This window comes from Trichomycterus rosablanca, chromosome 26, assembly GCF_030014385.1.
Source record: "Trichomycterus rosablanca isolate fTriRos1 chromosome 26, fTriRos1.hap1, whole genome shotgun sequence".
In the NCBI taxonomy this organism is placed as follows: Eukaryota; Metazoa; Chordata; class Actinopteri; order Siluriformes; family Trichomycteridae; genus Trichomycterus; species Trichomycterus rosablanca.
Window position 1 is genome coordinate 12349033 of NC_086013.1, and position 22624 is coordinate 12371656.

At 42.5% G+C, this 22624-nt stretch overlaps 1 protein-coding gene across 2 annotated transcripts in view; it reads right to left on the bottom strand.

Moving 5' to 3' along the window:
* The window catches only part of si:dkey-220k22.1 (multiple epidermal growth factor-like domains protein 9), a 101058-nt gene that overhangs the window by 59555 nt on the left and 18879 nt on the right, over positions 1–22624 (bottom strand). The gene's annotated exons all lie outside the window — the stretch shown is intronic.

Consider the following 22624-nt stretch of genomic DNA (forward strand, 5'->3'; position numbering starts at 1 on the left):
CACTGTCCACTCTATTAGACACTCCTACCTAGTTGGTCCACCTTGTAGATGTAAAGTCAGAGACGATCGCTCATCTATTGCTGCTGTTGGAGTTGGTCATCTTCTAGACCTTCATCAGTGGTCACAGGACGCTGCCCAAGGGGCACTGTTGGCTGGATATTTTTGGTTGGTGGACTATTCTCAGTCCAGCAGTGACAGTGAGGTGTTTAAAAACTCCAGCAGCGCTGCTGTGTCTGATCCACTTATACCAGCACAACACACACTAACACACCACCACCATGTCAGTGTCACTGCAGTGCTGAGAATCATCCACCACCTAAATAATACCTGCTCTGTGGTGGTCCTGAGCATTGAAGAACAGCATGAAAGCAGGCTAACAAAGCATGCAGAGAAACAGATGGACTACAGTCAGTAATTGTAGAACTACAAAGTGCTTCTATATGGTAAGTGGAGCTGATAAAATGGACAGTGAGTGTAGAAACAAGGAGGTGGTTTTAATGTTTTGGCTGATCGGTGTAAAGTTTTCAGAGCTGTTGTCTTTTTGTGAGCCTCTATGTGTTGTGGATTTGATCTTAAAGAAATATAACGATCATTTTAAACCATCAATCTACACCGCCGTCACCAGCAGCACTGTGCAACTTCCTTTTCATTTTTCAGAAATGACACAGGCCAGTCTGTCTTTCATTTCAAATGAAAGGGCGGTGTGCACCAAGTATCACAGTACTGTAATAATATCTGCCTACAATCCTTCAGAAACATCAGCCAAACAACAATCGGTAGCATATTTATGTCTTAATTAACTGCCAGATGTGCTTTAATGAAACACAGAGGTGGAACCACCCAGGAAAAGGCCAAATTCCCCAGACATCAACCAGCAACGGTAGCAGATTGCTAAGAGCCAGTGGTATAAAGGGTATTTCCAAAACAAATGGTCACACCAACTGCTTCTCTATTATATACAGAAGTAAGTCTGCAATCACAATTAAGCTCACTGATTATTCTCCACAGTTAAAGTAAAAATAAATCAAATGTGAAATGAAACCGGCTTCATGTGTCTGTGCAGAACAAAGCATGAACAACAGCGTGGCAGGAAGGTTTCACAAACAGTCGTGCTACTGCAGCCGGTCAGCAATGATACTGGGTGAATTTAATACGAGTCAAGGGTGTGAACGCTGAGTCATTAGCAAGTAATCATCTCTATATTTATTATCAAGCAACACAACAAGAATAAACTCTTAATCTATGTATTTTTGGAACTTCCTGCTGTTCTTCTGATGAGTAATGAAAGTTACAATATTTTGCACAGCCCCAAAGTGGTATGAAAGGTACTTTTCCTTCAGCACAACTGGTCACATGTTGTATAAAACCCTACTGAACACTAAGAAAGCAAAAGCACTTAGCAGTACAAGTGCAGAACTGAACATACCATCGAGCTAGACTTTTTGTTTATTTTATTAGCATTTTAACGTCATGTTTTACACTTTGGTTACATTCATGACAGGAACGGTAGTTACTCATTACACAAGATTCATCAGTCCACAAGGTTAGGGTCACGTACAATTTTGTATCTCCAATTCACCTCACTTGCATGTCTTTGTACTGTGAGAGGAAAGCGGAGCACCCGGAGGAAACCCACGCGGACACGGGGAGAACATGCAAACTCCACACAGAGAGGACCTGGACCGCCTTACCTGGGGATCGAACCCAGGACCTTCTTGCTGTGAGGCGACAGTGCTACCCACTTAGCCACCGTGCCGCCCTCGAGATAAACTACTGATTCCATGACGATACTTTTTAAAGCCAATACTGCCATCCTACACCTGCCCAAGCTAGCTGTAAACAAGCTTTGTGACTAACACTAATCCGCTCACTATGTACCAGCACAACACACGCTAACACACCACCACCATGTCAGTGTCACTGCAGTGCTGAGAATGATCCACCACCTAAATAATACCTGCTCTGTGGTGGTCCTGTGGGGGTCCTGACCATTGAAGAACAGCATGAAAGGGGGCTAATAAAGCATGCAGAGAAACAGATGGACCACAGTCAGTAATTGTAGAACTACAAAGTGCTTCTATATGGTAAGTGGAGCTGATAAAATGGACAGTGAGTGTTGAAACAAGGAGGTGGTTTTAATGTTATGGCTGATCAGTGTACATCTGCTGTATTAACTGTGATAGGAAAAATCGAATCTGGTACACCGAATGAAGCGTCATACTGCCCAGCACTAGCTAATTTTCCACTGGACAATGATGAGGGCTGCAGGCTAGCACATGGCAACAGGCTCAGATGTCCAGGCATGTACAGTACAAGACCCATAAACCATGCATGGTGACCCTGAGTCCTCAAGGACAGGAACAACGATAAAGAAGTAAAATACTGATCGATTAACAATACACGGTTTACGATTTACATGGAAGAGTTTTCAGTGCAGCTAAAATTTATATATATTTGACTGATTTCTGAAGCTGTTTTGAACCTCTGACTGAATCCATGTAGACAACCTTGCACGGATGAGACGAGTCTGCCGGGTTAAAATGTTAATACAGCAACTATATCATTAATTAGATGATGTAAAAGGTTTTATGATGTGATGAAACTCTGTGGCACGACCTCTTTATGATGACTGCTGAGTATCCTAGTGATGCTGTACAGTAGGCTGGTTTAGGTGGTTTGATGATTCAGCAACATGAAGAGAGGAACAAGGTTCTGTACGCAGCTCCACGCCAGAGTTTAAATCAAACGCCGACAGGTCACCATAAAAGTACACATGTGAGGAGCACAGAGCCGCCCTTCCTCTCCACCAAGATCAGAGACTCACAGCAGTGCAGGATCACTAGATCTGGTCTAACTGATCTCAGCAGTGTGGAAACACGCAGCGATATGTCGCAACATTTAACATAGAGGTTCACTGATGAAGCAGACAGCAGCACTTCACTTCAGAATCCTCCACGTCTGGTGCTCAGTAAAGAATCAAATGTAAATGCTGGTTACTGCCTATCAGGAACTGTGATGATCTACTAAACTACAACAGAGAAACACTCGCTTCCTTCAAACTTCACTTACACCCCCCCCAATGCACTCTCTACCTCGCTCACTCCCTCACTCACCCCCTACTTACCTCACTCACTCTTTTCCTCCCTACCTCAGTAACCCCTTTACTCACTCGCCTTCTCCTTACCTACCTCACTTACTCCCTACCTACCTCGCTCACTCGCTCCATCCCTTCCTCATTCACTCCCTACCTCGCTCACCCCCTCACTCACCCCCTACTTACCTCACTCACTCTTTTCCTCCCTACCTGAGTAACCCCTTTACTCACTCGCCTTCTCCTTACCTACCTCACTTACTCCCTACCTACCTCGCTCACTCGCTCCATCCCTTCCTCATTCACTCCCTACCTCGCTCACTCCCTCACTCACCCCCTACTTACCTCACTCACTCTTTTCCTCCCTACCTCAGTAACCCCTTTACTCACTCGCCTTCTCCTTACCTACCTCACTTACTCCCTACCTACCTCGCTCACTCGCTCCATCCCTTCCTCATTCACTCCCTACCTCGCTCACTCCCTCACTCACCCCCTACTTACCTCACTCACTCTTTTCCTCCCTACCTCAGTAACCCCTTTACTCACTCGCCTTCTCCTTACCTACCTCACTTACTCCCTACCTACCTCGCTCACTCGCTCCATCCCTTCCTCATTCACTCCCTACCTCGCTCACCCCCTCACTCACCCCCTACTTACCTCACTCACTCTTTTCCTCCCTACCTGAGTAACCCCTTTACTCACTCGCCTTCTCCTTACCTACCTCACTTACTCCCTACCTACCTCGCTCACTCGCTCCATCCCTTCCTCATTCACTCCCTACCTCGCTCACTCCCTCACTCACCCCCTACTTACCTCACTCACTCTTTTCCTCCCTACCTCAGTAACCCCTTCACTTACTCGCCTTCTCCTTACCTACCTCACTTACTCCCTACCTACCTCGCTCACCCCCTCGCTCACTCGCTCCATCCCTTCCTCATTCACTCCCTACCTCGCTCACCCCCTCACTCACCCCCTACTTACCTCACTCACTCTTTTCCTCCCTACCTCAGTAACCCCTTCACTTACTCGCCTTCTCCTTACCTACCTCACTTACTCCCTACCTACCTCGCTCACCCCCTCACTCACTCGCTCCATTCCTTCCTCATTCACTCCCTACCTCGCTCACCCCCTCACTCTTTTCCTCCCTACCTCAGTAACCCCTTTACTCACTCGCCTTCTCCCTACCTACCTCACTTACTCCCTACCTACCTCGCTCACCCCCCTCGCTCACTCGCTCCATTCCTTCCTCATTCACTCCCTACCTCACTCACTCTTTTCCTCCCTACCTCAGTAACCCCTTTACTCACTCGCCTTCTCGCTACCTACCTCACTTACTCCCTACCTACCTCGCTCACCCCTCACTTACTCGCTCCATTCCTTCCTCATTCACTCCCTACCTCGCTCACTCCCTATCTACCACACTCACTCCCTCCCTACCTACCTCGCTCACCCCCTCACTCCATCCCTTCCTCATTCACTCCCTACCTCACTCACTCGATAACTCATTCCCTATCTTCCACACTCACCCCCTCCCTACCTACCTCGCTCACGCCCCTCACTTACTCGCTCCATCCCTACCTCACTCACTCCCTAACTCACTCAATCACTCCCTACCTCACTCACCCCCTCACTTACTCTTTTCCTTCCTACCTCACAAACCCTTTTACTCACTCGCCTTCTCCCTACCTACCTCACTCACTTGCTCCATCCCTACCTCACTTACCCCCTCACTCTTCCTCCCTACCTACCTCACTCACTCTCTTCCTACCTCACCCCTTCACTCTCTCTTACTCCCTACCTCACTCACTCACACCTTCACATACTCATTCACTCCCTCCCCACCTCACTCACCCATTCACTCACTCACTTCCTCCCTGCCTCACTTACTCCCTCACGCACTCTCTTCCTCCCTACCTCTCACCCACTCACTTCCTCCCTGCCTCACTCACCCACTCACTCACTTCCTCCCTGCCTCACTCACCCACTCATTCACTCTTCCTACTTACCTCACTAACCCCTTCACTCACTCGCTTTCTCCCTACCTTACTCGCTCACACCCTCACTCACCATCTTCCTCAGTAACCCCTTCACTCATTCTCCTCTTCATTACCTCACTAACCCCTTCACTCACTTGCTCACTATCTCACTCACTCTCTCCCTCTCTCAAACTCAACTCAAACTCAAAAGAAGCTTCTCACTCACTCCCTACCTCACTCACCCCCTTCCTCCCTCCCTTCCTCCATCCCTAACTCACTCACAATTATCCCCACACTCGCCCCCCAACCCCTCTCACCCCTTCCTCCCTCACGCCATCCCTAACTCAGCCACACACCCACCCACTCACTCGCCCCCTCATGCACTCTCTCACTCACTCCCTCAGTGGTTAGTGTAGAAACTCGTAAGAATTTCCATCACAGACGGAGGGCTTCCCCACTATTCTCACACTGCTCGTACTATTATAACCTTACAGTACTATAAGGTAGGCTGGCGGTATTCCCTTTGGCAGTTGCTAAGCAACACAATGGATTTAATCTTGAACCACACCCAATTTCCACAATTCACCTTTTCTTTGCTTAGTAAGGGAAACTCTAAATAACTGACCAACTCCTCCTTCCTCTTTCAAACACATAACACAGTCTCACACACACACACACACACACACACACACACACACACACACACACACACACACACGACTGCACCATGTCCGGCATTCTGATGGGCTTTTTTTCCCCTGTGGTCAGGCTCACTGCTTAATTTATGGTGAGCAACCATGTGTGTGTGAGTGTGTGTGTGTGTGTGGCTAAAGAGTTTGTAGCTGGCTGGATTAAGTTTCAGTTCTTTGCTTTATTTATATCCACTTCTGACAGAACCGGTGAGGACCAATCATAACATGATTTATTGGCGCATCTCACTCATGCTAACAGTCACTTTGGGAATAGTCCTCAATACGCTAATTTTGCATTATAACCAGCTGTGTGTTTGTAATGAAGCCAAGACACAAAGATTAATCATCACTGTAATCAAACTGGACAGATGAACGTTTATGGTTTTCCGTGGTGCGGTATTACATACAGCCAAGGTCAAAAGTTATGAATACATGACATGAAAGTCTACTTTTTAATACTTTTACAAACATTGTTATGGCAGTTTCTGAAAATATGAAGTCAAAGTACACACCAATGAGCCAAAACATTATGATCACTCGCCTTAAAAGCTGTCAAAACAGCTCTGACCTACAGAGAGTCACAAGTCCTGTAGTACCTGGTACCAGGACATTATCAGCAGGTTCTTCAACTTCTGTACATTTCAAGATGGATCGTCCTACAGTGCATCATGGTGTCTTTTCTTCCCAGTGGATCATTCTGGTCTGATCCTGTTCTTCAATGGTCAGGACCACTACAGAGCAGGTATTATTTAGGTGGTGGATCATTCTCAGCACTGCAGTGACACTGACATGGTGGTGGTGTGTTAGTGTGTGTTGTGCTGGTATGACACAGCAGCGCTGCTGGAGTTTTTAAATACTGTGTCCACTCACTGTCCACTCTATTAGACACTCCTACCTGGTTGGTCCACCTTGTAGATGTAAAGTCAGAGACGATCGCTCATCTATTGCTGCTGTTTGAGTCGGTCATCTTCTAGACCTTCATCAGTGGTCACAGGACGCTGCCCACGGGGCAGTAGGCTCTTGGCTGGATATTTTTGGTTGGTGGACTATTCTCAGTCTAGCAGTGACAGTGAGGTGTTTAAAAACTCCCTCAGCATTGCTGTCTGATCCACTCATACCAGCACAACACACACTAACACACCACCACCATGTCAGTGTCACTGCAGTGCTGAGAATGATCCACCACCTAAATAATACCTGCTCTGTAGTGGTCCTGACCATTGAAGAACAGGGTGAAAGCAGGCTAACAAAGCATGCAGAGAAACAGATGGACTACAGTCAGTAATTGTAGAACTACAAGTGGAGCTGATAAAATGGACAGTGAGTGTAGAAACAAGGAGGTGGTTTTAATGTTATGGCTGATCGGTGTATTTACCACTCAAAGCTAGTTTATTTAGAATCTATACACAGCGTAATCACACATTTATAGAAATGAGGTAGGGTATGAAGGTAAATTTTTATGGTGGTTCTAGCATGTATTCTAAACATCACTGCTTACATGTTTCCTCAGAACATAATAATAAGTTATGGACTTTTATGAGTTTTTGTAACAAGGCAATCAGATGATGTAGTTACAACATCACCAGTTCTTGAATCCAGACCAGAAGAATCTTGGTGGTGGAACTAAAAACATCTTTTGCAATGGAAAAGCACAAGAGAGTCCAAGATCAGGCAATGGCACCAATACTAAGATCTCAACAGACACACATGGTGGTCTAAAATCTTTCCATGTCTTAAAAGCCAAATTAGATAGCTTTATAGATTTACTGCAATATGACCCCCCCCCCCCCCCCCCCCCCCCCCCCCCCCCTATATACACACACACACACACACACACACACACACACACATACACACACATACACACACACACCACAGATATTCCAGTCCAGCATAAATACTGACAGCTGATTTTAAAATGTAAGAATGCTGCATTGACTTCTCCACTCCCGCCTGTTTCTCATTATAACTGCATGAATGACACTGAGGCACAGAGACGTCACAAACAGCTATAACTTAATAGAAAACACGCGGTAAAGCCTGTTAAAATGATTTAAATGGGTAATGGAATCTGTGCCTGTCCCCTGTGACTAGATTTGACCATGAAGATAGGTTACACAGGGGTTACGGAGCAGAAGGAAACATCAGTCAGGATGATGCATGATGTACATGTCGTCTAGTCATTTAGTCCTGCCTGATGGTGGAAGAGAGAAAGAACTGATCCAGGATCAGCTTTAATCTTTTCTCCTCAGTGGGTGAAACAGGAAGGGCTTGAGTAGAATCTGATCTTGGATCAGTACTTTAAATCAGAAGGCTGGTGACACTGATACAGTTTGGTTTTGTTGCCCTGTTGATGTTTCTTCGTGAAGACACATAATACTTTTCTGTTTATTCTTTGATCATTTATCTTATTATAATATAAGACACTATTAGAAAACATACTGAGCACTTTATTAGATACACATATCTGGTACATTCCTTTAATATATACTGTACAGTGAAGCCTTGATTTAACGGACCTCCATGTAACGGATTTCAGATTAAACAGACAAAGTCTAGAAAACTGGACGTCCGGTCCGATTGTTTAAAATTCCTCTCAAAGCGTACCGAGACCAGTAGTTCAGTAATTCTCCGCTAGCCTGCGCACGTCTCTCTGTTTACATGAGTTATAGGCTTTATTTTATCGGAACGCTCGCTTTGTTCTCGCCTTTTTTGGTGTTTATTGCTTAATTCTTGCAGTTCTAGTGCTTAGTTCTGCATCAGCACTGATCAAGTAGCCACCAGCAGTGCTGTAGACTCTCCTAGATAGTCCCCACTATACGATCACGGCAACAAAAAAAAAAAAAAAATTCCAGCCTCATACACATCAAACTGTGATGCTCTGTGTATTCTGACACCTTTCTATCAGAACCAGCAGTAACTTCTTCAGCAATCTGAGCTACAGTAGCTCGTCTGTTGGATCGGACCACATGAGCCAGCCTTCGCTCCCCACGTGCATCAGTGAGCCTTGGCCGCCCATGACCCTGTCGCCGGTTCACCAATGTTCCTTCCTTGGACCACTTTTGAAAGATACTGACCACTGCAGACCGGTAACACCCCACAAGAGCTGCAGTTTTCGAGATGCTCTGACCCCTCACAATTTGGCCCTTGTCAAACTTACTCCAATCCTTAAGCGTATCCTTTTTTTCTGCTTCTAACATCAACTCTGAGGATAAAATGTTTACTTGCTGCCTAATATATCCCACCTACTAACAGGTGCCGTGATGAAGAGATAATCAGTGTTATTCACTTCACCTGTCAGTGTAGAATAATGTTACGTCTGGTCAGTATATATATACTGTACATATAAATATATATACATATATAAATATAATGAGGTTATTTGCTCTTGCCTTTAATATTAACACTGTAAAGTGTCCTTGGGTGTGTGAAAGGCTCTATGTAAATATTTAAATTGCAATTATTATTATTATTCTTAAGACATCGACACAGACAAACACACACAGGTCTTCATATCATGTACCCTGTGCTGCACTGACAGCTACTGACAAGCTTCAAATACTCAAGTAGGTCTAAGGTCCCAGCAAGCAACATCAGCTGTTTAGAGCTATCAGTGTGGTACTCTCTAAAAAGCAATAAAACTGTATTCTTTCCACACTTTAGTCTCAAATGATCCTACGAGCAAAGTCAAACCCTTGAGGTCCAAACCACACACGTAGGGTGTCAATGTCCGACAGCCAAGCATGGCAGTTTCCCTTTTGGATGCAGCGTGGGGGGTAAAGGAAGAGCGAGCTGATGCCCGGATTCGGACAACCGAGGCGGCTCGGCGCTTTCTGCTTTCTCCGGCTCAAACAGAAGCTGGTGGCTGAGTTGCATGACTGTGGTTTTCAACAGCAGGCGGTCTGCTGCTGCCAGGCTATAATTACTCACACTGCCCCGGCACACGGAGCAAAGCGAACTCCATCTCACGCTCACACGCCGAGGCAGTGGAGGAAGGAAAAAAAAACACAATTCCTAACTCGAGTCAGCATGGTTGTTTTTTACTGAATAAAATAAGGATGCCCAAGTACTCGCAAATTGTCCATTATAAATACAATAGTGTTACTAAAGCTCCAATTATCAGCTGTAACCAACACTGACTGGCACAAGAAAGCATTTGCCCTGATAGTTGGAGTTTGAGCACCAGCAATACAAAAGCCATTTGTGGCTGATAGTCTATAAGCCGGGCGCTACTAAATGTGCTTCATTTAACGGACCGTCATTAAATTACACTCATAAACTGAATTATAGAATTTATGAATTTACAATACACAGCACAGCTACCTCAACAGTTGCATGTAAACCTAGAACATCCAGCAACGGTGCGAGGCTTCATGTTCCAGCTCTAATCCGAAAATTCTCCTCCGTGTTTTGACTCCGTGTCCACAGAACTGGTTGGGAGTTTTCCAAACTCAGTTACCAGAGTCGTTACCAGTTACCAGAGCTACCATTTTGACTAACCGATTGCTAACTGAATTGCCGTAGGATTGCTAGGACGCCTCACAGTGCAAATTGACCAGTAAACGTGAGACACGTGAACGCTACGTGAATGAAAAATGGTAAATCACTAAACACAAACCTTAAAGTTCACAGCAAATAGCTATTTTCACGATTTGAGACGCGATTTTCACGGACATGAATTAGGTACTGCCTTATCTATAAGGGCATAATTTATTAGACTCTGGGATGGCATTCATGTTTTTGCATCAAAGCAACACAAAGAGGTGCCCAGGTGGCGCAGCGGGATATTCCACTAGCACACCAGCACAGAGATTCTGAACTACTCGGTTAGAAACTCGGTGTTGCCACCGGTTGGCTGGGCGCCATCTGCCGGGCATAATTGGCAGTGGCTGCAGGGTGTGGGCCGGACTATGTGTGGGTGGGTAAGTGGGTCTTCATACGCTGTGTAAGGACCCTGATTGGCGGAAGAGACGCCTGTGCAGAATGCAGGGGCGAGAAGAGGAGGGCTGTACACGTGTCGGAGGAGGCGTGTACAGCGACGTGCTCTCCTCGGATGCAATCTGGTATCTCTCAGCAGCGGAAGACAAAATTGAGTGCGCTTAATCGGGAGGAAAATGTGAAGAAAATGCATTAAAAAAAAAAGCAACACAAAGCAATATGAGGCGGTCCTAGCAATCCTACGGCAATTCGGTTAGCAATTGGTTAGTCAAAATGTCCAATATGTCGAAGTGTAAAGTTTGGAAAATTTCCAACCGATTCTGTGTCCACGTGGGGGATGGGTCAAACCACAGACAAGAATTTTTGTATTTGAGACGGAGCCAATTTCTGAGTGTTATTTAATGACTGCTGTGAAATGTGGCTCTTATATCTGATTTTTGAAAAACGGGGTCCGTGAAGTTAAGCACATTTATTTGTGAATTTAGAAGGTAAATTAACTGTTTACCCTGTCCACCCAGCTCTGGCCAGTGTTATTTGTTAATATGATAAGCCGTCCAGTGTGGATTTACACATACAGGTGTGACTCTAGTGAAAATGAACAATGAACAAGTTAAGTGCCAATAAACAGAAATATGTACATGTACAACATTTAGTCCTATTGTATATACTTATACACATAACCACTATATTGTATATATTTATAACTAATATTTATAACTATAACAACACATTTACTTCTCTATTTACACTTATTTATCTGTATATATTGTTTATAAGTATAGATAAACTACTGCTCCTAATATTATTATTATTATGCCAGATGCACAATTTGAACATACTGTACTTTTTTGCATATGGTATGTTGTGTATATGTTGTTGTATTAGTTTCTCTTTTATTGCTTATTCAACTACTGGAGGCCAATAATTTCCCTCTGGATAAATAAAGTATCTACCTATCTATTTATTAATTGTTACTGAACACTGAAGTCCAACAGTGGCAGCTTGAACCAGCAACCTTCTGATTACTAGTACCTTAACCACTGAGCTACCACTGACCCATAAGGTAAAATTTTTTATATTTACTTTGTAAAATTAAATGTTACAATGACTGAATATAGTTAAAGCAATTGAGAGTTAAGGGCCTTACTCAGGGGTCCAACAGTGGAAATATTGTAATGGTGGGTCTTCAACCAGCCAGTGCCTTATCCACTGAGCTACCACTTCTTATTCCTTAATATTAGATTGGTACATCCTTATACAAATGTTTCATTAGGCTTTTTAAATGCAACTACTGAAGTATTTTAGGAGCTCATGCTCTTACCCTCCGAACCCACACACAGTCTAAAATGTCACTTCAAAACTTGACTCATGCTGGTGATTAATGCTGATGTTTGGCATCAGACCAGCTCTATTCTTGTGTGTTCTTGAAAGCAATCACAATGAAGCAACACAAAGTACTGGAAGTGAGTCACATGAGAGCACAAAACACTCCCATTCATGTTTAAGAATTAAAAATATGTTGACTTAAAAAAAACAGGGACACATTAAATTAATAATGCTTCATGCTGACAACTGACGACGCCCCGACTAAGCTCGTCTATCAAGCACGCTGTAAATTAAATTATACTGAAGAGCTACACGGCCACTAGAAGTGATTTTATGATTATTGCACTTGATATCTTAAATGTGAAATTAGGAAACCGGGTTTGCACTTCACAAGTCGCCAGGCTGGATTTTTTCTCACATCATGATGTTAGATTTAGTGTTGAATTAAACCGTTCATGGTTTTGTGAAAGTAAGAGTTTATTTTTTTTTTTTTATTCAGTCATGGACAATTTAGTATCTCCAGTTCACCTCAATGCATGTCTTTGGACTGTGGGAGGAAACCGGAGCTCTCGAAGGAACATGCAAACTCCACACAGAAAGGACCTGGACCGCCCCACCTGGGGTTTGAACCCAGGTCCTTCTTGCCACCGTTGGTTTCTCTGTGGCATGTCTGTGCTTTGCATTTTACATACATCACTGGTGGCACTTTGAAGAGATCAGAAGCAAACTGAGCCAAAGTTCAATTGGATTAAACTTTGAGTGCAGCGACAAGCGGTAAAAACCGAGCGTCGAAGTGGTAAATGTGTCCGTAGGACACTTTTGTGTACTTGTACTGTACATGTATATATTTAAAAATTACTTTCCAAGGATCATAAGAAAATAGCAAAACAAATAGTTGAAGTAAAAGGAACATGGCATAGCTTCTATGAATAAAAATAAACTATGTATGTTGGGTCACAACTGATAAACGGCTCATAATTAGGCCTCTACTAAATTCAGGGGAAAATGTGCTTAATTTCAAGAAAAGAAAAGTGTCACATTTCACGACATTACATTACACAGTCAATTAAACTGAATGATAGAATAACTGGAAGCTACAATAAAGAGCACATCCAATGTTAATAGCTGAATGTAAACCAAGAACATTCAGCAACAGTTTCAAATACGAAAATAATCGTCCGTGTTTGGACACCCCCCCTCTGTGTCCACATAATTTGGTTGGGAGTTTAGTGTTTTTAAGCTGCTTTACACTATCACATCTTGGACATTTTGACTAAGTGATTGCTAACTGAATTGCCATAAGATTGCTAGGACCACCTCATAGTTACGCGAATTAAAAATGTTAAGCCCAGGTGGCGCAGGGGATATTCCGCTAGCACATTGGGCGCCGGGATTCTGAACGCCTTGGTTCGAAACTCGGCGTTGCCACCGGTCGGCTGGGCGCCACCTAGCGGGTATAACTGTCAGTGCCTGCAGCAGACGTGTCTGCTAGGGTGGGATGACCGGACTATGTGGGTGGGGTCTTCACACTCTGTGTGAGGACCCTGATTGGCAGATAGGGTTAGAGGCACCTGTGCAGAATGCATGGGGGGAAAAAGGGTTCCGCTAAGGGCTGCGAGCGGGTCGGAGGAAGCGTGAGCAGGAAATATATCCTCCTCGACTGCGATCAGGGATCCCCCAGCAGCGGAAGACAAATTGACTACGATGAATTGGGAGAAAATGCGTAAATAAAAATAACTAAACACAACAATTTCAGAGCAGACTGCATATCACACCGGAAACGGCTCGTTTCATGGTCCGTGACGTGGTAGGGCCTTACTCATGAGCACAAATCAGCTTGTGGAAAAAAATGCTACTCTGCTATAAATGGTCCAGTCTGCAAAAGGTTGATACAATCAAAGACATCAAAGAAGCAGAAGAACAGGTCGACTGTTTGATCCTTGGAACAGAAAAGAACAATTATGACGTAACCACAGCAGTGATCCAAAGAGGTAAAAACAGAAAAGCTGAATGAAGCAGGTTGGAAGGACGGCTGATATGTACACAGTGAGAACATCGTATTATAAAGGACGAGCTTCAATCAGCTGCGGCTCATTTAATCTGAACAATGGCTGACTTTCCAATTAAATGTTTCACAAAGTTTATAAAACACTGGCGAAAGCAAATGAATCTGTGTTTATCAGCCACGTTTATGTAAAAATCTGCAATATGACACAGGATGATTAAGGCGCACTGCTGAGTTTAAAGCTACAAATGTACCATTTAGGATACGTTACATTAATGGCCTGCACTTCACAGACACTTCCACAGTACACGACACGACACGACACAGCACCAGTGTGGCTGGAAGCACAACAACAAAAAGTCCAAATCTTTCCCATGACCTTTTTTGCTTGTGCAGACAGGATTTTTTTAATGCCAAATAAGAGAGAAAAATGTGTACAGGTGACAGCTCAGATAAAGGTGATGTTTTGATGTTGACAGTCCTGGTCCTGCACCTTTCAGACATAAGGCCATTACATGTGGGAAATCACTGCATCGTATAAGGTCAGTATGAGGCAGGTTAGAGATACAGAAACAGAAGAGGCTGGTCGAGTGGCAAAAATGACTCTTAATATGATTTGATTCATTTTAAAGTAACAGTACACTCAAGTAATTATTCAAATTAGAGATGGACCGATCGGGTTTTCTGGCATCGATTGCGATCTCCGATCTCCTTTCAGGGCAATCGGCCGATAGTCGATTTCGATGGGGTGGGGGGGGGATGACATGCAATTTTTAGCGCAAAATCAGCAGTAAATAATAAAGTATCCAAACAATTATTCTTTTCACCCACAGGAGACATATCTTATTAGTCTAACTGACCACACACACACACACACAGGTTTAATGTTATCCAGTTTAGTCTGAAAAAAACTTAAAAGATAAACCGAAAGCAACAGCGTGTGTGTGTTTCTTTAAAAAAACGCTTTGTTCACAGTGTCGCTTTAAATGATTCTGATTCAGGAGTCGAATGTGACGCGTAAGTTTCTCTCTCCGTTTTTACTGTTATTAATAAATGCTGTGGTTTTAAATAAACACCAGCTACTACAGAACATTGTGTGTGACTTTCTTACATTAAAAAGCTTCATTAAAAAGCTTAATTAAACCGCTATTACCACAGAGCGGTCACCGAGTCAGACTCGTTCCGTCTGTGGAGCTAAAAGTTCTGATTACCCTAAAAGTTCAGCAGATGATCCTGAACTAACGAATTTGGTAATGAATAAACTTTTGCCTCTGATTGGCTCTGTAACGTTTCTGTTCTCATTTACATCAAAAGCAAGAACCACTTACGAGTTACCAAACTGAACACGAGTTTGAATAATGTGCTGATAGAATCGGCTCAGATGTGACCGGGTTGTATTATCTTTTTAAAGTAAATATTTCAGTCAGCAAAATTGCATCGTATGTATGATGCACAACGTTAATTCTGTTATTTTAGGTCGTGAAGAGCTTTCATGATGGTTTCTGTATGATGGTTGATGAATGGTGATGTGATGGTTCGTGTTTTGTAGCGCAAAGTCTGGATCAATTCACTGAGCTGTTAACTTAACATGATCTTTATATATCAAGTGATCGGATCGGCTACATTTGGGAAATTTCGTCCGATCGTCGATAGCATATTTTGATTGAAAATCGGCCGATATCGATTGAAAGTCGATCGATCGTCCCATCTCTAATTCAAATAATTAATGCTGGAGAATTTCCTTGTCCAAGTCAGTGGAATAAGACACCTGTATTATTATTAGGGCTGATTAGTAAGACCCTACCTAATTCACGGCTGTGAAGATCGCGTCACGGACCGTTTCCAGTGTAATATTCAATCTGCTGTGAAATTCAAACTTCAAGGTTTGTGTTTAGCGATTTAACATTTTCTTTTCCTGCAGCGTTTAAGTGCCTCACGTTTACTGGTTAATCTGCACTATGTGGCGCCCTAGCAATCCTACAGCAATTCAGTTAGCAATCGGTTAGTCAAAATGTCCAAGACGTTGAAGTGTAAAGCAGCTAAAAACACGACTCAAGTAACTGCTCCCAACCAATTCTTTGGATTCAGAGGTGGGGGGGGGTCTTGTTTGTTTATTAGGATTTTAACGTCATGTTTTACACTTTGGTCACATTCATGACAGGAACGGTAGTTACTCGTTACACAAGGTTCATCAGTTCACAAGGTTATATCGAAGACAGTCATGGACAATTTTGTATCTCCAGTTCACCTCCATTTGCATGTCTTTGGAATGTGGGAGAAAACCGGATGGGGAGAACATGCAAACTCCACACAGAAAGGACCCGGACCGCCCCACCCGGGGATCAAACCCAGGATCTTCTTGCTGTGAGGCGACAGTGCTACCCACTAAGCCGCCGTGCCGCCCGGGGTGTGTGTCAAAACAGGGACGTGAATTTTCGTATTTGAGACAGAACCGCCTCGCACCATCGCTGAATGTTTACATTTAACCGTTAAGCTCGGCTGTGCTGTGTATTGTAGATTCCATTTATTCTATCGTTCAATGCATGAGTGCAACTCAGGTCCGTAAAATTAAGCCCATTTTCCTGTGATTTTATTATGGTCCTAGTGATTAGTTACACAACCCTGTGCTTGAGGCTAAAGCTTAAAGCAGAGATATAAGCAGACATTTCCAAACTGATCGTTTTGCCGATTGAAACTTCAGCCCTGAACATTTCCTTCTCTATTCTTACCACTGGGTCTACATGTAATAAACAAGGCTCTAGCATTACCCACAACAAGCACATTGCAATCTACTTATCTGATATCACATCTTTTTAAAGCGAAAGTGAAAAACAATGTGTGAAACGTAAAGTTTGCTAGATGAGACAAAGTCAGTAAGGGTTAAGAAGCTAAACAGAAACTTCTGTATATAGACGCATTAGCGTTGGTGGAAAATCCCTTGATGGACCCGTGCTCAAAGAGCTTTACACTAATTTCCAGGAAATGTCAAATCTCCTCGGCTGCATACATTTAATAAAGTGAGCTGACTGCTGCAAAGTCAAAAAAATCACAATTTAAACATATACGTACTATACAGCTAAAAGTATGTGGACACTGGTCATGAGCTGGTTGCTACAAAGTAGTCGGTATATAATTTATATTGTTGAAACACCCAGAATGAAGTGTCTATACACACAATATAATAAGTCAGGATTATTGACCTGGCTAGATTAGACGATGCATAATGTATGGATGGATGGATGGATGGGATGGATGGGATGGATGGATGGATGTAGATATGTATGTATGTATGTATGTATGGATGTATGTATGGATGGATGGATGGATGGATGTAGGTATGGATGTACAGTGTATCACAAAAATGAGTACACCCCTCACATTTCTGCAGATATTTAAGTATATCTTTTCATGGGACAACACTGACAAAATGACACTTTGACACAATGAAAAGTAGTCTGTGTGCAGCTTATATAACAGTGTAAATTTATTCTTCCCTCAAAATAACTCAATATACAGCCATTAATGTCTAAACCACCGGCAACAAAAGTGAGTACACCCCTAAGAGACTACACCCCTAAATGTCCAAATTGAGCACTGCTTGTCATTTTCCCTCCAAAATGTCATGTGATTTGTTAGTGTTACTAGGTCTCAGGTGTGCATAGGGAGCAGGTGTGTTCAATTTAGTAGTACAGCTCTCACACTCTCTCATACTGGTCACTGAAAGTTCCAACATGGCACCTCATGGCAAAGAACTCTCTGAGGATCTTAAAAGACGAATTGTTGCGCTACATGAAGATAGCCAAGGCTACAAGAAGATTGCCAACACCCTGAAACTGAGCTGCAGCACAGTGGCCAAGATCATCCAGCGTTTTAAAAGAGCAGGTTCCACTCAGAACAGACCTTGCGTTGGTCGTCCAAAGAAGCTGAGTGCACGTGCTCAGCGTCACATCCAACTGCTGTCTTTGAAAGCTAGGCGCAGGAGTGCTGTCAGCATTGCTGCAGAGATTGAAAAGGTGGGGGGTCAGCCTGTCAGTGCTCAGACCATACGCCGCACACTACATCAAATTGGTCTGCATGGCTGTCACCCCAGAAGGAAGCCTCTTCTGAAGTCTCTACACAAGAAAGCCCGCAAACAGTTTGCTGAAGACATGTCAACAAAGGACATGGATTACTGGAACCATGTCCTATGGTCTGATGAGACCAAGATTAATTTGTTTGGTTCAGATGGTCTCAAGCATGTGTGGCGGCAATCAGGTGAGGAGTACAAAGATAAGTGTGTCATGCCTACAGTCAAGCATGGTGGTGGGAATGCCATGGTCTGGGGCTGCATGAGTGCAGCAGGTGTTGGGGAGTTACATTTCATTGAGGGACACATGAACTCCAATATGTACTGTGAAATACTGAAGCAGAGCATGATCCCCTCCCTCCGGAAACTGGGTCGCAGGGCAGTGTTCCAGCATGATAATGACCCCAAACACACCTCTAAGACGACCACTGCTTTATTGAAGAGGCTGAGGGTAAAGGTGATGGACTGGCCAAGCATGTCTCCAGACCTAAACCCAATAGAACATCTTTGGGGCATCCTCAAGCGGAAGGTGGAGGAGCGCAAAGTCTCGAATATCCGCCAGCTCCGTGATGTCGTCATGGAGGAGTGAAAAAGCATTCCAGTGGCAACCTGTGAAGCTCTGGTAAACTCCATGCCCAGGAGAGTTAAGGCAGTTCTGGGAAATAATGGTGGCCACACAAAATATTGACACTTCAGGAACTTTCACTAAGGGGTGTACTCACTTTTGTTGCCAGTGGTTTAGACATTAATGGCTGTATATTGAGTTATTTTGAGGGAAGAATAAATTTACACTGTTATATAAGCTGCACAAAGACTACTTTTCATTGTGTCAAAGTGTCATTTTGTCAGTGTTGTCCCATGAAAAGATATACTTAAATATCTGCAGAAATGTGAGGGGTGTACTCACTTTTGTGATACACTGTATGTATGTATGTATGGATGGATGGATGTAGGTATGGATGGATGGATGGATGGATGTAGATATGTATGTATGTATGTATGTATGTATGTATGGATGTATGTATGGATGGATGGATGGATGGATGTAGGTATGGATGTAGGTATGGATGGATGGATGGATGGATGTAGATATGTATGTATGTATGGATGTAGGTATGTATGGATGTATGTATGTATGTATTAATGGATGGATGGATGTAGGTATGTATGTATGTAGGTATGTATGGATGTATGTATGTATGTATGTATTAATGGATGGGATGGATGGGATGGATGGATGGATGTAGATATGTATGGATGGATGTATGTAGGTATGTATGGATGTAGGTATGTATGGATGGATGGATGGATGGATGTAGATATGTATGGATGTAGGTATGTATGGATGTATGTATGTATGTATTAATGGATGGATGGATGTAGGTATGTATGTATGTATGTATGTAGGTATGTATGGATGTATGTATGTAGGTATGTATGGATGTAGGTATGTATGGATGGATGGATGTAGATATGTATGTATGTATGGATGTAGGTATGTATGGATGTATGTATGTATTAATGGATGGATGTAGGTATGTATGTATGGATGGATGGATGTAGGTATGTATGGATGGATGTATGTAGGTATGTATGGATGGATGTATGTAGGTATGTATGGATGTAGGTATGCATGGATGGATGGATGGATGGATGTAGATATGTATGTATGTATGGATGTAGGTATGTATGGATGTATGTATGTATGTATTAATGGATGGATGGATGTAGGTATGTATGTATGTATGTATGTAGGTATGTATGGATGTATGTATGTAGGTATGTATGGATGTAGGTATGTATGGATGGATGTAGATATGTATGTATGTATGGATGTAGGTATGTATGGATGTATGTATGTATTAATGGATGGATGTAGGTATGTATGTATGTATGGATGGATGGATGTAGGTATGTATGTATGTATGTAGGTATGTATGTATGTATGTATGGATGGATGGATGTAGGTAGGTATGTATGTATGGATGGATGTAGGTATGTATGGATGGATGGATGTAGGTATGTATGGATGGATGGATGGAGGTAGGTATGTATGGATGGATGGAGGTATGGAGGTATGTATGTATGTATGGATGGATGTAGGTATGGATGGATGGATGGATGGAGATATGTATGTATGTATGTATGGAGATATGTATGTATGTATGTATGTATGTATGTATGTATGTATGGATGGATGGATGTAGGTATGTATGTATGTATGTATGTATGTATGTATGGATGGATGGATGTAGGTATGTATGGATGGATGTAGATATGTATGGATGTATGTATGTATGTATGTATGTATGTATGGATGGATGGATGGATGGATGGATGGATGGATGGATGTAGGTATGTATGTATGTATATTTGTAGGTATGTATGGATTTATGTATGTATGGATGGATGGATGTAGGTATGTATGGATGTATGTATGTATGGATGTATGTATGGATGGATGTAGGTATGTATGGATGTATGGATGTATGTATGTAGGTATGTATGGATGTATGTATGTATGTATGTATGGATGGATGGATGGAGGTATGTATGGATTTATGTATGTATGTATGGATGGATGGAGGTATGTATGGATGGATGGAGGTATGTATGGATGTATGTATGTATGTATGTATGGATGGATGTAGGTATGTATGTATGCATATTTGTAGGTATGTATGGATGTATGGATTTATGGATGGATGTATGTATGTATGTATGTATGTATGTATGTATGTATGTATGTATGTATGTATGTATGGATGGATGTAGGTATGGATGGATGGATGGATGGAGATATGTATGTATGTATATTTGTAGGTATGTATGGATGTATGGATTTATGTATGTATGTATGTATGGATGGATGGATGGATGTAGGTATGTATGTTTTTTTCCTCTCTTTCTTATGCAAGAGTGGTGAAGGATTTACTTTTATCAATGAATACATTTATAATGAGGCCAAATCCTGGAAAAACTTCAGCAGATCGATGACTTAGACTAATTCCAGAAAGCCTACTGACAGACCAAATTAGTATTGACCCCAAACTGCATGTTTTACTTTATGAAACTCCACACTGCTTTGGTTTACGTTACTGTGTGTATTAAATGAAACTGAATTTTATTAACCATTGAAGTTCCAGAGTTGTCCACAGAGATGGTGCTTAACTGAAGGTTTTTTTGTGATATTCTGTTTGAGGTAGACGTACCTTATTTAGAATATTCTTTTATTTGGGAAAGGGGCAGGGAGGAGCTGCTGAAATTTGAGATTATGAACATAAAATGAAGTACTTGAACTGGTAAGTATGACTACGTATGACTAGTACAGTGCTAACTCATAAAAAACATATAATCAGGCCGCTCAGGTGGCGCAACGGTAAAAACACACGCTGGCACACCAGAGCTGGGATTTCGAATACATCGTATCGAGTCTCAGCTCTGCCTGCCGGCCCGGGGGCGTGTGTCAGCTCGCTCTCCTCAATTGGGGTGGGGGTCAGCACCAGTAGAGAGGAAGCATAACGCAATTGGGTAAAAACTGCATTTAAAAGATGGAGGTATTTGAGTTTGTAAGGAAACCCCCTTGTTTAAAAAAATATTGCTAATAAGGGGGGCAGGTATTTAATGCATGTTGGAAAATAACAATTGTAACCCGTCAACTTGATAATTATTTGCAAATGATTATCCCTATATTAAAAACCGCTTTTTAAAACAAGGGACATTTGATCAGATTAGTAATAAATCCAATACCAATGTAATCACTGGGAGTAATTTCAGTTTGGGACTTTATCCCTTTATTCTGCTCAAGTTCCTTCCTCTAATCTTCTTTTAAAAGCATATATTATCAACCTTGACTTTCTAATGTTTAAAGAGCATATTTAATTTAGTCAGCTGTCCATAAGGAATTGATTACTTTCTGGTTGATGCCAACCTGAGACCATATTCCCTCTATGGCTCATTAGTATAACACAGTGCTTTCAGATCATGCTTCTCTTATGTTTTCACTGGGCCTGAGGAACATTTCTGAAGTTATAGTTCTAGAAAACTAGAGTTATAACTCTTTACAGAGCCAACATTCTGGAAAATAACCAGGGTTGTGACAGGAAGGGCAGCCAGCATAAAATCTGTGCCAAATCAGGTACGAGGAACAGAATGATCCACTCTGGTGACCTTAAAATGTGCAGCCAAATGAAATAACATTGGAATAAAATTGGAATAACATTTTTTAAAAGATAGATTATATATTTCTCCAAAAAAATCTCCTCTGACCCCATGTACATCTGAGAATCTAGCTTCCATAAAAGATTGAGAATGATCGCTCTAATGAGTGCACTATGTAGCCAAAATGATAACGACAGTGACTCAGCCCTCTGTTTTTACATCGTCTGCTATGTACCATTATATGTACCATTAGAAAAGTTAGAATTGAAAGATGACAGGTGAAGTGAATAACACTGATTATCTCTTCATCATGGCATCTGTTAGTAGGTGGGATATATTAGGCAGCAAGTGAACATTTTATCCTTGGGT